Below are 6,045 nucleotides of genomic sequence, written 5' to 3'. Positions count from 1 at the left end.
GCTCCTGTGTCCGGCGCACGTCGGCGGACTGTGGTGGTGAGTGCCGCCCCGGCTGTCCCCGCCCGCCTCCGGACGCTCCAGGGTGGGAACCCCGGGACCAGTTGCGGGGGGCTCCGCGTGCTCTCCCTCTGCCTCTGAGCGCTACCTGCTTGCAGACGCCAGCGGAGGGCAGCTGCGCGGGGACGCGGAGGCGCGGGGGCGCGCGGCGGAGGCGCGTGCGGCTCTCGTCCTGGCCTGCGCCTCGAAGCACTTCTGAAGTGCCACTTGGACGTTCCTAACCTCTGGGCACATTCTATTGTGTTTCCTCCCGTGTCCTCCCCCCAACCCTGCCCAAGTAATGGCGCTCAAACTAGATCTCCAAGAAATTGGCGGGTAGGTAGGGAAGAGTTACCGGGGAGACGGGGAGAAGATCCATAGTCAGAGATCTGAAGGAAAGAATGAGTGAGGAGAGCCCTCGATTTAGAGGAGCGGGGCCGGATTTGGAGGAAAGAGAGGAAGGAGGTGGGAACGAAGTCAGGGAGGGCCAAATAGCAGCCTCTTCTCTGCCCCGCTTTGCCTATCAACTCGCCAGCCTCTTTAGGCTCCTTCAGAGTGAGTGCTAGTGCCACGAAAGGAAATGTAAGGGGAAACCGAGTCAGGACCGTGGCTTTTCTACCTTCTCTGCCCGGAGCAAGGAGAAGGAGGAAAGGCAGGACAGGGACTCAGGCACTTGGGCCTTCCAGACGTGGTGGGGGCAGGGTTGGGGTGGAGGAGGGTGGGCGCCTGAATAGAAAAAAAATTTTTTTAAGTGCCTCCTGGCAGATGGAGTACCAGGGAGGGGCCTGGAAGAAGGGAGGGGGCCTGGCCAGCCAAGGGATGGGAGCATCTTTCCACATCTGGCCTTTGGACCTGGCCCCAGCTATGGCAGTCACCTAGGCAGCGAAGGTGCCTCAAGCCTTGGGGGACGGGGGGCAGATGGGTGTCCGGCCAGGACAGCTCAGAGATCCGGATCCTGAAAACTTTGTTCCTTGTTAGTCTCAGGAGCCTCAAACACACGCCCGGAATAACTCAGTGTTCAGTGTTCGGAGAGGAGGGACTTGGACCTTTGCGCTGAAGGATCAGCCAATCTTAAAAAGGCAGGGTCTTGCTATTTACATATCGCCACGCCATTGGCTGAATTCCTACCCTCCACTTCTCTCCCCTCCCGGGATTCGCAAAGAGGGGTGTGGCAGGCAGGTCCCTCTTTTCTGGCGAATAGAGCCGGATGCCCACACAGGGAGTTGCTGGTCACGATCCCTCTTTCATAATGCGAAAGAAACGTCCCTTGAGAGTGTCATTGAAGGGGCAAATCGAAGACGACCCAAGTCCTAGCTAGGGAACATGTGTCCTTTGATCCTGGCTTAGCATAACGCGGTAACGGTAACGGTTTTGAAATAGACAGACCTGAGGGCTAATCTCAATCTTTGAGTCTCTGATCTTGGGCAAATCACTTCCTCTCCCTATGCCGCAAAGTCTTAACTGTAAAGTGGCAATAATAGTCTCCCTACCTGGCAGGCTTGTTGGGAGACTTAGGTGAAATGACCTACAAAATTATCTGATATTAGGAGGTAGGTACTCAGTAAATGTAGTCTGGCCAGGGTTTCTAGGGGTGAAAAGGGAGGTTAATTTAAACGTAAAATCCAGGGTCTTGGGGATCAATGGGTGGTGTGGTAGTTAAGGTTCTCTCTCTCTCTCTCCCCACCTCTGGTCAAATTAAAAAAAAAAAAAATTCAGGATCTCAGAGCTAAGCAGTGGCTCAGAGGTAACACAACAATTCTACTCACAAGAGAAGGTCCTGGGTTTGGATCCCTGGACCTCCCTATGCTGCTGCAAGTGCCCATGACCTGTGCGGATTGAGACTGGGGTGTGGTGGGGGGCAAGAGGGTGAGTCACTGTGTGAGGACCCTGATGGGGGTCCTCTTTCTCTCTCTGTCTTTCATGGGAAAAGTAAATAATTTTTTTTAAGTCCAGAGTTCCAAGCAAAACTTTTTTTTTTTTGAGAGGTTTTTCGCTATAGGGCGCATGCGCTCACCAGACAGACAGACAGAAAGAGACAGAGAGATAGAAAGCGAGAAATCACCCCCCAGGGGGGATGGTCACGCCGCAATCCCTTCTCCTCCATTCTCCTCTCGGGATCTTGGGCATGCACGCACATGCGCCCGGCGTGAGTTTTAAGCCACCGGGTCCGGGACACGAACCGCAGTCGACTATGTGGGAGTCCAGCGACATAGTCATTACGCTAACTGCTGGTTCCCCCAAGCAAAACTTTGTAAAGAGATCTCTCTTGTTCCCCAAATCACCTTCCTAACTTTGCCATTTTCCCCCTGGTGGCCAGGGCATCAGAGCAAATTCCTCGATGAAGCTGTTCCTCCATCCGCCCTCCATTGCCCTCTCTGTGCTTCCACTACCCGTGCATTGGGCAACTCTGCCAGTTACTTTGACTAACGACCATCCCTTGGATGTCTCTTCCTTACTCGTGGAAGGCAGAGACAATGTAGACACTGGAGACTGGTTTGCGAGTGTTGTTTAACAGCTGATTTGCCTTTCCAGACTTTGTCCCCGTGGGGGTTCCTTTGTTCCAGAGGGACCGCTGCATGGGAGCTGAGCCAAAAGGAGAGAGGCCTGGTCCCTTGGAGGCTGACCCTGAAACTGGAAAGCAGGGAGTGGGGGAGGAGGGAAGGAGGGCAGGTGTGGGAGAACACAGAGGCCTTCATGGCCACAGCTGCAGGGCCAGCAGGGTGAAGAGTGAGGGGCCGGGGTGATAAAGTGTCTGGGGACTGCCCCTCTCAGATGTGGCTCTGAGAGGACCTGCCTCTCCGGCTTGCCTGGGCCTCTCACGCTCCTCTGTGTCTGACACTGTGCTCCTTTGCTGTGCCCAGGCTCCCTTTCCTATGATCCTTGACTGCCTACGCTCCTGTCCCCACCTCACCCCTTGCCCTCCAGATCAACTTTGGGCTGGTGGACTGGCCTGACCAACCACCAACAGGTGGGCCCAAGGCTCCTGCCACCCTACCCCTACCCCTCTCAACCTCACTTCAGCTGGGAGCTTTGGGGCTAGGGCCTTCCAGGTGTTCCCTGATGTCTAGGACCTATTCACAGGCCCTCTTCCTGCTTTTCGGACAATGCTGCCATGAGGTCTGATGGTGGCACAGCAATAGAATGTGATACTCTTGGGGCCAGCAGGTGGTGTGGTGATTAAGGGCACTGGACTCCCACATGGCCAACTGCGGTTTGAGTCCCAGACTCAAACTTCACGGCTTGCTTTCTCACTTTCCCTCTCGCTCTCTCTCTCTTGCTCTGTCCCTCTCTGGTCAAATAAATAAATAAAGTTAAATAAAATAATTCTTTGGGGAAAAAAATGTGATATTCTCTGAGGCTGACCCACACGGGAAGGTTCTGGATTCTCCTTCTGAAGCCTCCCTATGTACACAGCCATGCGTGTGCATGCTCCAGGGCAGGATGAGGCCAGGTGGACCCTGTGGGGACACTGCCTTTCTAGCTCATGGAAGAAAATAATAAAATAAAAGTAAAAAACAGAGGGCCAGGGGTGGCATGGTGATTAAGGCAGCTAGAGCCCACAAGGCCCACTGTGCACTTCAAGTCCTGGATCCAATGGCTTGAGAAACACGTCAGATGTATGTGCATGTGTGCCCAAAATCCCTGAAGGGGAGATAAATGGAGAATGAACTGCAGCGTGACCATCCCCCTGGGGCATGCTTTTCCCTCCCCAGCCCCCCACTCTTTCTCTCTCTGGTGAGTGTATATGTGCCCTCTAGCAAATTAAGAGAGAGGCAGAGCACACCAGCCCTGTGCCTGGTGGCTAAGGGAACCAGATCCCACACGGCTGGCCATGTAGTTTGAATCCTGGCCCTGGTGGCTTGAGAAACATGCCAGGCATTTGTGTGCATGCCCCAAATCCCAACGGGATGAAGAAATAGAAAGGATTGTGGCACAACCATGGGGAGGAAGATGGTTTCTCCCTTTTCCTCTCTCTGTCTGTCTCTCTCTCAGTCTCTGGTGAGTGCAAGTGGCCTCTGGCAGACAAGAGAGAGAGAGAGAAAGAGAATGCAGACCGGGCCAGAGCGCCAGTGGTGGCCATGAAAACAGCTCGACTTGCAGCAGCCTGGGGCAGCCCAGTTGGACATTACAGCAGCAGCCAGGTTGGGGGCAGAGAGGACTCCAGATCTTCAGATGACTCAGCTGCCCTAGTCAGGCAAGGAGGGTCCGAGAGAGGGAGTCCCAGCCCCTGGACTTGGTTCTGGTCCCTAGCCCTGCACCTTCTTTCTCCCTCTTCCTCCTTCTCCAATGCAACATGCTTTCTAAACTTGCCTGAAGCCTCTCTGTCTCTCTTCCATCTGTAAGCATATCTGTGAATCGCAGAATCCTGGATTCCAGGATATTAGCCAGGCTCCCTTGAGGTCATCATGTCCAGCCCACTGCCTCCAGGCCACCCGGCCTATGCTCTGGCCCTGGAAGACCTTGTCTTGAGAGCAAGGCAGAGGGAGAGGTTATGACTTTCTGGTCACCAGCTTCCCTCTTTTTCCCTCTGCTCCCTGCTTGCCTCCTGCTCTCCTCCAGGAAGTTCTTCCCAGAGTCTGACCCATCTTTATTTATAGCTTCAATCCGTAGATGTAAAAAATACTCACTCTCATAGAGTAGCCAAGTCAGTCTCCCTTCTTCTCTTCCTCTTTCCTTTTCGCTTTATATTTTCTATGAAAGAAACCAACCCTCCCCTTGTTCCACTGTGAAAACCACCACCCAGTCTCGCTCCCTTCCCTATCACAGCTTGCCCTGCATCTCCCACCCTGACACACACACACACACACACACACACACACACACACACTTATGGAAACAGGGGTCAGAAGCCTAGGACAGCCTCATCTCTGGCCCCCCAGGGAGGCAGGGAAAGGACCCAGGCTTCCTCCTGACACCCAAGTTTTCCAGCTGTGACCCCTGCCCAAGGCCACGCCTGGTCACCCTTTCCCAGCCTGTCTTTATCTGGGGCTCCTGACCCTTTGTGGGCAGTCCTGCTGCCGGCCCCTGCCAAGCTCCAGGGTGGGGTGGGGATGGGGGTGGGGTGACCATCCATTCCCCCCTCCAGGCCTCCCGCCTTGGCAGCTTCCCCTGGAGGGAGACAATGGGGCTGTGAGCAGAAAAGGGCAGGGGCAAAGGAGGCTGGCTCGAGTCGGGCCAGAGCATGCCCTGAGCCCACCAGAGCACTGGCACTGTGACATTTCCTGGGGGGTGCAGCCCCCTCCTGCCCTGTGCTCATTAGAAGCCAGGAGCTGGTGAGGGGGGGTGAGGCCAGTGGGAGGCTTGGTCACCAGGGCCCAGTGAGGGGGATTCTAGAATGTGCACTTTGATGGAGAAATGCAGCTGTGGAGGGGATGAGGCCAGGGCAGGGCGGACAGCCAGGCCTGGTCAGGCTGGCAGGAAGTGCTGGGAGACCACAGATGCCTGTGCTCTGCAGACCTAGCCTGCATCCCCTTCCCGCTGGGACGAGGTGCCACCTGGCTGCTTCTCTGGAACGGCCTTCCGAGGTGCATAAGGGAGAGAAAGGTCACGGGAGGCTTCTGCTCCCCTTCTCACCTTGGCCTCCTTGGCTGGTTCCTCTATCTCAGAGACTCTGTTTAATCTAGAAATCAGATCTCGAGAGGACTCAGAGATGATCTGGTCCAATAGTCTCACTTACCCAGTGAGGGCAGCAAGGTCCAGGGACAGGAGGTGACTTGCCCAAGGCCACCCAGAATGCTGGTGGCTGAGAGCCAGGGCTGGGAGTCCACTTTCAGCTCAGCACTTTGTCCTGGTGTGCAGTGGAGGGTGAGGGCCCCACTGTGCTCCCATCCCACCCTCAGCTGGGTGTTCCCCACTCCAGTGTGGAGACCAGAGGACACAGACTCTCCTGGGAGTGTCCAGAGGAGGCCGTTGTGCTGTTCCTTTGCCTCCCACCACCTGACCATTAGAAAGCCTTTTGTCAAAGCAAAGTCTGTCCAGGCAGGCAAAGCCTCTGCCTCTGCTTAGAGA

The sequence above is a fragment of the Tupaia chinensis genome, unplaced genomic scaffold (assembly GCF_000334495.1).
Source record: "Tupaia chinensis unplaced genomic scaffold, TupChi_1.0 Scaffold145907_1, whole genome shotgun sequence".
NCBI classification, from domain to species: Eukaryota; Metazoa; Chordata; class Mammalia; order Scandentia; family Tupaiidae; genus Tupaia; species Tupaia belangeri.
The sequence above is the reverse complement of the archived record's forward strand: the minus strand, read 5'-3'. Positions refer to the sequence as shown.